The sequence below is a fragment of the Corvus brachyrhynchos genome, unplaced genomic scaffold (assembly GCF_000691975.1).
Source record: "Corvus brachyrhynchos isolate BGI_N302 unplaced genomic scaffold, ASM69197v1 scaffold182, whole genome shotgun sequence".
Classification (NCBI taxonomy): Eukaryota; Metazoa; Chordata; class Aves; order Passeriformes; family Corvidae; genus Corvus; species Corvus brachyrhynchos.
Genome location: NW_008236807.1, coordinates 1,364,198 through 1,374,785, shown reverse-complemented (window position 1 = coordinate 1,374,785; position 10,588 = coordinate 1,364,198). Strand labels below are relative to the sequence as shown.

General features: G+C 49.3%; 1 protein-coding gene and 1 long non-coding RNA gene across 4 annotated transcripts in view; one reads left to right on the top strand and one right to left on the bottom strand.

Annotated features, from left to right (window-relative positions):
* Nucleotides 1-631, bottom strand: part of PLXNA4 (plexin A4) — a 429,278-nt gene extending 428,647 nt beyond the window's left edge. The window contains exon 1 of the mRNA XM_017728009.1: nucleotides 132-631. The gene's annotated coding sequence lies outside the window, so the exon portion shown is untranslated. The remainder of the gene's footprint in view (nucleotides 1-131) is intronic.
* LOC108445139 overlaps nucleotides 1-9,981 on the top strand; it is an 11,833-nt gene extending 1,852 nt beyond the window's left edge. Inside the window, exons 2-4 of one of the 3 annotated variants that reach the window (XR_001859889.1) lie at nucleotides 1,599-1,689; nucleotides 2,911-3,030; nucleotides 5,987-9,981. This is a non-coding gene — a long non-coding RNA (uncharacterized LOC108445139). Of the gene's footprint in view, nucleotides 1-1,577; nucleotides 1,690-2,910; nucleotides 3,046-5,986 lie in introns of all 3 variants that reach the window. The other 2 variants (XR_001859888.1, XR_001859890.1) reach the window with 2 other exon arrangements.
* Nucleotides 9,982-10,588: the final 607 nt, after the last annotated feature.

The window sequence follows — 10,588 nt, the reverse complement described above, 5'->3', positions numbered from 1 at the left end:
AAAAAAAAAATAAATGAAAAATTAAAGCGATAATAAAAATCCCTTTCTATTCTTTTTCTCTTTCTTTCCTATTTTTTTTTTTAGCTTTGCAGAGAGTGGCCGGTTGCTCCTCCTTTCTCCAGCCCACCCACCTCTGGGAGAGGGGAGAAGGCGGAGGAGCGCAGGTTGTCTCTGGAGGGGGTCCCCCAAGGCGCTTTTCGTCGTCCTAAAGTTTGCAGGGGCTGGGGAAAGGGATGGGGACGGGGAGGGGAGCGGGGCCGCCTCCCGGGGCTGCCAGAGCCGCCGCCGCCGCTCTGCCACGGCTGGAACTCCGGCTGCCTGGATTCCTCCTCCTCCGGTGCCTTCTCTCGCTCCTACTCACTACTGACACCTAGGCTCTCCAGCCTGATTGGGCTAATTGGGAAACGTCTCTGCCCCAAAAAAATAAAAAAAAAGAATAAAACCCAAAACCCACTCACGGAATCAACGCATCTCGCTGCCTCCCCCCATCTGCTCCTCAGAAAAGCCCTTCCCGGCTTTGGCTGTCATCTCCCTTGCTTTTTCCCTGCCTCCCCTTCGCTCTCCAGGCTGTGCCCCTCTGCTTTCCTCCGGCTTGGACCCAGCGAGGAGGGGAGCGGATCAGAGAGGGCGTGGGGAGGCTCAGGGGAAGATCAATCTCTCAGCTCGGGTGAGCAGTAATCCTGGAGAGGGGCTGCAAGCTGCTGCCCTGGCCGGGGATCCCTTTAAATCCCCGCAGGAGCATTTTTTTGTCTGAAGCTGGCAGTGCTTCCTGCCTGAGTTTGGTGCCCCCCAGGCTGCCGGGACGCCCCTGGGAGCAAATCCCACTCCCACAAGATCATTCCCTCTGTGAGACCCGCACTCCTCCCTGCAGGTGATGCCAGAGCCAGCACCAGGGCAGGCAGCAGAGGGTGGGAAGGGAAGAGATGCTCTCGGGGTGTTGATAGCAACAGGGTGCTCCCAGGGACCCCCGATTCCGTGAGCATGGGCGCCTCACAAGGGTCTGAAGAAGACGAGAAGCAGCTGGGGGAGACCTCCTCTGCTTGCAGGGGTGTTGGCAATGCCCACATCGGGGAGAAAACTCTGCAAGTGACCCTGCAGCCTCCCCTTCCCCGGCAGAAGGCAAAGGCATCCAGCAGGGATGCAGAGGGTGGCTGGGAAAGGGGGTCCCAGCGCCCACGGCAATCAGTAGCCGAGATCAGAGGCAGCAATTGCCTCTCCAGGGGTTGTGCAGCACCAAACACAGCAGGACTCCCCCTCCTCCCCACAGCCCCCACCACTGATGGAAAATCAGGCTTAATCCAAGCTTTGTATTTTTAATTATCTTAAATTTATGCCACAAAGCACGGGGGCCGGGGGATGTCTATTTGCATCCTCCAAGATATTTATTTGGAAACAATATCATGTTTTCCTTAAAACAAGTTTTATCTCCCCAGCGCGTGCATGCCTGCGTGCGTGCGTGTGTGTTTTGCCTGAGCTCCAGTTTACATTTCCTGATGGATGGATGGGGATTCACAGCCCTTTTTTTAAGGTGGTGCATAAAATGTATTTATTATTCTTTATCTCCTACCTCTTGCAAGGAGTCATTTGTTTTCATTCAGAGAAATGAATACAATGTGAAGCCTGAAGAGTAATAACACAGCGAAATGACAACGGAGGAACGAGACGGGAATCTGAGAGATACAATGGCAGGTTAGTAACCTCTAAAGATCCCTGCTGCTCTGAGTGCTACAGAATTATTTAGTGTCCGGTCTGGCTCGCAGCTCCATTTAATAAAAACATATGAAAATCTCGAGGAAATTTGGTCTCGCATTTAAAACCTGTTCCGCTAAACACGGATAATCTGGATATGCCCAGATTACTTCCCGCTCTCTGGTGGGGAGGACGAAATTAATACCAGTTCTTTCTGCTTCTTGAGACAATGGCACGAGTCAATATATCCCCATGCTGTTTGGGTTCATGAAGGAATGAGTGACAAACGGGACTTTATTTATAGGCCTTTTCATGAACCAGGCAGCGGGGGCAGAAAAGGGTTAGGGCTGGAAAACCCAAATGACCTCCCCTGACCTGTGAATTACTGCAGTAAAAGGGCCCAAGGACAAGGAGGGTTCAGGCTCACCCTGTTGTCATCCAGGGGATATTTTCCCCCCCCAGGTCACAGAGACAGCAGAGGTGCTGGCCACCCCCTGCTCTGCTCCTGGGGGAAAACCCAGCAGCACCAAAGCTGCCTCAGCACCATCTGGGACGAGGCAAAGTCCTGTTGTCTCCATCCAAACAACCTTACACACCTGATTTCCCTCCTGCTGCTCCAAAAGTTCCCCCACTGCCCGTGAAGTCCTGGGTGCCAACAGCATCCCTGAATCCCTCTGTGCTTCCTCCCTCTCCAGTGCGTCCTTTCATTTCTTATTACGTTTTCTTATTACATTATTTCATATTACGTGAGCCACACACGGGAATCACTTCCACCAACACCCAAAGAACAGAGAACACCTATTTTTCCTGGAACATCCACCTGTACACTTCAAGACTCCAACAACAAAGAGAAAGAGCCAATTTAAAGAAAGAAGAAAACAAAACAAAAAAAAAAAACGAGAGAGAGAGAAGGAAAATCTAAATTAGACCGCGTGGCGATTTTTCTGTTATTCTTTCCCCCCGCCATTTTACAAGTTTGTTAAACCAGCGCGGTGTTTAAGTTGCTGAAAGCCGGAGCTGGCTGTTCCAGCTCGGGGCTCCAGCGAGCGCAGGCAGCGCTCAAACCCAACATCGCAGCGCCACCTGCAGCGACCGCGCTTGGTGGCAGCTGCAAAACGCCTCAAATTGGGCGAATCCTTGGGAAAAATCGCCCGGGGAGAGGGCAGCTAACTTAAAACCTTGTTCCTCCAGGTCTCTTTTTCACCCTCTTCTGCCCTCCAGTCTTTCAGGTCCTTCCAACTCGCCCGTCTCTGCTGATACACGAAAGAAAATTGGCTTCTCCTGGGTAGCTGTCACCATCCCTGCTGCTGACAAAAGGATGTCTTTATCGTGCTTGTGGAGGTTGGAAAATTCAGTGTAAGCTGGTTTAAAGCTGGGCCAGGGCTCTGCGTTGTCACTGTGACACCCCAGGGACGGACAGGGTGAGCTCTGCCCCCAAGGGCAGCTCTCAGTCCCGCTCCAGGGGTGTCACACTCTCAGATTTTGGCAGTGCTGCCAGCTTCAGGAAGGGTTGTTGCTGATAGAAAATGAGATGAGAGTGCTACCCAAAAAAAATGTAAGAGAAGGAGTTTGCAGGGAAGAGCAGGATTGTGTCACCTGGTCACCTGGCCACTGCCTTCCTCTTCTTTCCTATCATCTTTGCAAACAATTTCTGATGATGGGTGGAGAAAAAGCTCTCGGGAGGGTCCATCTCAGCCACCCTCTGTGCTTTTTCCAGCATTTCCTTGGAGTCCTGGGAGTTTGCACTTTGGATTCTCTGAGAGGCCCAGGGTCCTGGCATGGAGCAGAGGGGTGCCACATGCCCTTTCTCCTCTTCCACTGATTTCATGCACAGCCTCTGGCAACTCCCGTAACTCCCCTGCCAGTCTTTGCAGGGATACTTTTTGGGGCCGATTTTTTAGAAGGAAATAATTAAATAACATTTTTATCAGTTATCGAGCATCTCCCCCTTCCCAGCCCTTTAGCAGACACTAAGTGCCAAACAGAGACAAGGTTTGCCGTCTTTTTTTTTTGGACCGTTTGTTTGGATGTTTTTTGAGGGAAGTAAAATCTCCTTTCACGTTGTCCCAGGGTCAAATCCAGCCACTCACAGGAGCCACAGACCTGCAGGGTGTGACTGTCCCCTCCCTCTCCAGAGCTCCTTCCCATCAGTTTGTGCTCCAGTCCATGTTAGCATCTGGATTCAGACACCAGCTCACCAACCCCTCAAATTACAGGAAGATTTCCAGAGGTTTCCAGCCCAAATTTCCCCTCTTTGCTGTAATTTCATTACCCTTCTCTCCCTTACAGTTCCCTCTTCTCTGTCCCCCTGCTCCAGCTCAAGTGTCCCCAGCAAAGTGCCACTTCCACAGAGGACCCGCCCTTCCAAGCAGACCCAGGGATGAGAGAGATGCTCGTTCCCCATCCCCACCCAACCAGAGGGGATTTATGATGTACTCAGGCCGACAGCATCATCTGCACATCTTCCCACCCCATCCGCCCTCTCCCCGTCCCAGCCCTCCCCCTGCCAACTCTCCCTCCACTCACCCCCTTGTGCCCTCCCCCTGCAAACTCCCCCAGGGACAATTTTTCTCCTTCCCCCTTCAAATATTTGTCGACCATTATCGCCTCTGGTCACACCCAGGCTGTCATTTGTCCAAACAAAACAGCAGGGGGATGGACAGGGGAGAGGGGCAGATGGACGGAGGCAGGGTGAGATGGGAGCCAGGGGAGCAGTCAGGCCATAATGATAAGGGGAGTATAAAACCCAGGCTGGGGCTGGCCAATTAAACGAGGGGACGCCTGAGAGGGGCCACTTTCAACCGCAGGAGACAAGTGAAAGGGAATAATATTGGAAGCAGGCAGGTGGAGTGATAAGATACAACCACAGAAAGTCAGACAAATTCATTGTTGTTTCATTTTGGAGGACAATACCAGGAGGAAGAGCAATCAATCCCTGCTCCAGAGGGCTGGAGAGCTTCGGGGGAAGATAAGGAGTGGGATGAGGTGGAGAAATGGGTAGAGAGTCAGAGGAAAACAGTCCAGGGACACGCAGGAGGAGCTGGAGACTGTCTGGAAGGAGAGAGGGGAAGGCTGGATGCTGACACTGGGGCTGCTGGATTCAGCTGAGGAGAAGCAGCCCTTAAATCAGAACAAACCCAAAGGGAAATAGGACAGCCTGAAGAGGGGAAGGGCCTAATCCAGAGTTTAGGGCTTTAATTTGGGATTTCAGAACCCAGGTCAGACTTGCTGCTGATGCAGCTCCTGGGTAATGGTCCAGTGGGTACCAGCAGAGAGATGAGGAGCCAGGATAGAGCTGCCCAGATTTTCCCAGGAAGACACAGAATTCCCCAGCCTTTGCAGCTGGTAACACCCTGGAAAGGTCTTTTGGGAAGTTTGCCTCCCTCAGACAGTGGGGAAAGGATACATGAAATGCACTTTACAGCCTACAGAATGCTGCAGCTAATTGTGGATGTCACTGGAGGCTAATCCTGAACGGGGGGATTTATGCAGTTTTTCTCTTTCCCACTTTGGCATTTTTCTTTCTCAGGGAACATCCACCCAACCACCTACTTCCAAAAACTTTCAGGAACAAGACATCCCTGCTGCCTGTCAAACATGGCTCAAACTGCCCCAAATCAGCAGTGGGCCCTATGGACAGCGGGGGGTGAAAGGTTTGTTTCGGTAGAACACCAAGCTCCAAAGAAAACCAGAAAATTACACAAACCCAGCCCAACATTTGTGATTTTTTTCATTGCTGCAATTCATGCTTTTTGAGCCAACTGGAGGCAGGCAGGAGGGGGAAGGTTAGCCCATCTTTTTTAGCATGTGGGGTTGGCAGCACACGGATTTACCCACTTAGGGAACGTGGGAGACGAGAGGGGGAGAAGCATAAGCTCATCTCAGGATGCTGCGGGAACCCCGGTGAAGAATAGCTATTTCTACATGTCAGCTCCATCACCATGGCATCAGAGAGGAGGAACAGAGGGAGAAATGACAGAAAACGGTGGGGAGTGGGGCAGGGAGACTGAGGAGACAAACAGGATGGGGAAGAGAAAGATATTTCCCTGATGGACAGTGTCACTTGTTAAATAGTTGGTGCACAGTGCCCTGGGCTTACAGAATGGAAGATGCTGCTGGGCCCTTTAGAAAGGACATCTTAACCTGTTCCCAAATTCACAAGAGCAGGTCCTTTCTGGAATGTTGGAGTGGGGCTTGTTCAGTCAGCCCTTCTTTAAAACTTAAAAAAAATATATATTTCCATATAAGTGAATATTCACAAGAAGCCAGCTGCCTTCTCCACTTTGTTCACTGGCAGGACCTGTACAAAACACATGGAATTTGCTCTCCTGTTATCCTGTGCTGGGTGGATTCATCTGTGGTGGAAATGGATTGTGCCAGAGAGCAGCTTTGAAGACCTGAGACCCCTTTGCAGTGCTACAAACCGATGGCGCAGCACCTCAAGTGTACAAATTCCAGCTTTTCTCCTTCTAAGTCCATCTTCTCTTTACCTCCTTTCACCTCTGTGTATACAAATTTCCAAGCAGGTTGGGATAATGGTATGGAATTCAGCCACTGAGGGTGCTTGGGGCCACCACTCACGCTCCCATCAGTAAAATCTGGGATAAGAGCCTTCCCCTCCATGGGGGAACACCATCTAGCACGTGTTATTCCTGTGGATGTTCCCACCACCAGTATTTATTCTGTTTCTGGATCATGCTGAGCTCCCCTCCTCTCTGCTTTCCCCTCTTCCCAACCTCATGGAAATCTCTCCTTAATTCAGGTACAGCAAAAAGGGCACAACGGATTTTTCCTCTCACTCCTGATTATTCTGGTTATTTTCCACCACTTCCCCAAACCACTACCTGCTCCTTTTGGGAATCTGTTCATCCCAAATCCCTCCCGTGTTCTGGATCCTCTGCAACACCTGCATCTCTCCCTTTCCTCCATGCAAACTCTCCAGGAGCAGGGGATATCTCACATGCTGAAGTCGCTCAGCACTTGGGTCAAAGCTTTTGAATGAAACGATCCAACATCACCTCCTTAAACCCAGGTCACTTTGTGCAGCTCCTGGCACCAATATTTTTGTTAAAGCCTTTGAATTAAGTTGCTCCACTCCATCTCTTTGAAGCCATCCCACCCAAAGAACCGGGCAGAAACCTCCTCCCCCTTCCCTCCCCACCTCCCCACACCTCTTGTACAAATCCTCTTGGAAGGAATAAAAGCTGCTGGAGGGTGTGAGCTGGCCACGCATGTTGTAGCCCTTTATTATCTGGGGACCCCCACTCAAATGTACAGAGAGATAATGTTAATGGAATGATGCATTTGCTCTGATCTGGAGCTGTCTCAGAAAGATAAATGCCGAGGCAAAGCAGAAGCGTTTAATCAAAAAATAAACCACCTCAATATGTTGTGTATTATGATTTTTTTCTCCTAAAGAAGCAAAGCTTGGTCCTGTCACTGCATGTTATTTTGCCAGCATTATCTCTGTTATTTCTAAATAATTCCATTTAGTGCTGGTGATGGGTAGGAGGGCTGAGATACAAAATCAAATTAATTAGAGTGACCCAACAAACTCGTGTTTGCATTGCGAGATGCAACATGGCAGCAAATCTCGCTGAGAACAAATTGCATTCAAATTAATTTAAGAAAAAAATAATTTGGGGCAGATCAGGTTTATTTAGGATCAATTTTAATAAGCTAAAATAAAGTCAAGGCAATGGGTGATACTATCAGCCAGTCAAAAGCCAACTTTGATAGAGGTTTATACAGCTGAATGACAGTTACCTTCCAAGCAGTTATTAAAAAAGCTGATTTTTTTTGGAGTGGCTTGGACAATTAAAAGAGCACCTCAATTACAGCCGCTGGAGATATTAGTAATGAATAAATTATCCACCAGGTTTGACCCTCCCTTCCTTCACATCATTTCCAAATAATTAATTTCCTTGCCACGTTTCGAGGCGTTGCATTAAATCCACCCGCAGCAGAGGAGGAGCAGAAGTGGGGAGCCCTTCTTCGCCCCCTGGGCTGGTGATAGACCAGGCATGAGGGTTTTGGGGGGTTCCAAAACAGGACTAGAATTTGCAAAATTTTTCCTGGCACATCCCTGAGCCAGTGTTCCTGCACAGGTCTTTTCCAGTCTTAATGATTCCATGATTTTATGCTCAGATCTGGATCTCTCATGCCCAGAGTGGGGGGTGGCATTTTTCCATCTCCCGCTGCATCCCAGAACATCAGGAATGGACTCATGGCAGGCTAAATCACCAGGAGAGCTCAAAGAGCATTGGATGGGCTTTAGGTGAAAGAGGCAAAGCCATGGGGAGCCTCAGGTGCGTCCGTCATTTTGGACCTATCCAGGATATTCATTATCCATGCTCTGCTCCAGAGCTGGTACCGGAGCTCATTCCTGCATCACAGCAGAGGGAATCTGATGAGGATCTTCTCCAGAGCAGCAGCTCTGGAGCACACAGGACTGCAGGGAGAATCCCCAGCCCTGCAGGCTCTCATCCTGCACTGGAGTCACTGAACAGAGCAGGACAAAGCCACAGGTAAAAATCAGAGAATCACAGAACAGTTTGGGTTGGAAGGGACCTTGAAATCTCATTCCACTCCCCCCAGGGGCAGGGCCACCTTCCACCACAGCAGGAGATATTAAACTTACAGTTTGCCCCACGCCACACTTGCTGCACCATTTCCAGGACACAAACCCAACTTCTAAGGTGTTGTCCTGCCAGGATATTTTTATTACCCTGATTTAAATGTTTCTTTCACTCCTTCTCCATTATCCTTTACCTCGTAGACATCAACAGCTGATGGCAAATATTTGGAGGTATCTGTCTTTCACCACTGCAAAATGACCCTGAGATTGCAATCAGTACATGCCAGGCCAGGAGACATTACAGAAATTTAAAGGCCTTTCAGTGATTTATGGCTCTTTAATCAAGGGCTTTTAATATTTAATTGCAAAGCCACAGGAGTTGTCTTTATTTCTGAAAAATCTGTTTTGGGTGGAATTAGACAACGTGAAACTCGACATATTCTGCACGTCCTGGGACCACAGCCCTCACTGGAACAGAGGGAGAGAGGGTGGGCAACAGGAGAGATAATGTAGAGCTTTTTCCTTATGGCTTTGAGATGCTGCAGTGATTTAAGGTGATAAATTAACCTCCGTTATTTTCAAGGAGCTTGGGAAACCATGGAAGGCTCATCAGAGGATCACGTTAATGATGCCACGGGCAGCACATTGCAGAGGAAACGTCCCAGGCAGCAGAGACAGGGGGCAAATGCAGAAGGTGGTGACCGAGGCCAAGCCCATCCTACTCCCCATCCCTCCTGTGGCCCCGTGGGATGCTCTGGGAGAGCGTTCTCCAAATTCCTGTTGCAGCTGGGAATGGGAGAGTGTTTGGATTTGGGGATTTGGGACGGCTCCACCACGATGGTCACCCCTGACACCCAGCTGAGGCATCACCCCACTGCAGATACCCCTCAGCTCACACTCAGGGGCTGCCGTGCCTTGGATAAATGTCTGAACACTCCCTAAAAGGCCAAAAAGCAGGGATTTTTTTGTTTTTTATTCTGCTGAGCATCGAGGGAGGTTTGGAGGTATCTTAAATATAAACATCTCCAGTTAAATGAGATGAATCCTACCCTGTGACTGGAGCAGCAGAAGAAAAATGACCCCGCGAGCTCCTTGCTGGGACAGCGAGTCCAGAGTTCCTGCTCAGTGAACATTTTGTGATGTCTAAAGAGCAAAAAGGCAAAGAAGGAAAGAGGAAGAGTCTCTCCCCACACACTGGGCAGTGGGTCCATGAACTCAGGTCCCCCACTAGCTGAAAAAGTGCTTCTGCCCCTGCCAAAACAGCCTGGGAAGAAATTGCATTATTTTTCCTGACAATTTTATTTTATGCCTGAAATAAAAGCAATTGCCAGTTTAATCTCATTTGTATGCTCTGTGGTGGAAGCGGATCTGGGCATCAGGAGGACTCAGCTTTGTCCTGGCAGTCTGGCGACCTTCAGATGGGAGCATGTCCCTCCTTCCACCGCTCCTCTTCCCAAATTTGGACTTAATTTTGGAGCTGTTTGCATCCAGGGCTGTCTCTCATTATGTATGTGGGTGCTGCCTGCCACAGCAGAGATGTGATCTTGCCTGTGGCCTCTGCAGCTCCTCTAGTACAAATAATAATTTCCATCCCATCTATTCTTTTGTTTGCTACTGATCTATATTAAACAGTTGGTGATGACTACGTTTATGGGTGATTATTGCACTTATGCTGTGTTAAATCTAAATGTTTGTTTATCTTTATGTGGTCTCTGTGTATTCGCTTGCACGGCTTTTAACTTTATGTATTGCAGAGCTCCTTAATTATAAAATCAATAAATTTTTTAAACTTATGACTCTCGCACAGAGAGAAACACACACACACACCGTCCATGGCCGGGTGCAACAATGATCCTTGCCTTGAGCTTGTGGCAGAACACAAACCTCAGCTCCAGGAATTAACAGATTTTTTGTTTGTTTGGGGTTTTTTTTCTGTCCTAATGGCAATTATTTCTTTGTTAGTTTGGCTCATCCTCCAGCTCTCATCAAAGCCTTCCTTCTGCAAGCTGTTCTCCTCAGGCCAGCTCTCATCTCCCTGGAGGTTTTTGACTTTGGTTAAAGATGTGACCAGTGAAGGTGACAGCCCGGTGGTGCCTCTTGAGTCAAGGCTTGGAGAGAAGATTCAGTCCCCAACTCTGCCATGGGCATTTCTTGAGTCACTTCTACGCCATGGAGAAGTCCTAGATGGAGTTAGAGCTGGATTGGCTCTTCCACAACCTCAGTGCACTGCCAGGAATTCATTCCGTCCCTGAGTAGCCCCGGGCCCTTCCAATCTCCCATCCAGCCCTGCCCTCTGGCACTGGGAAGCCATTCCCTCACACT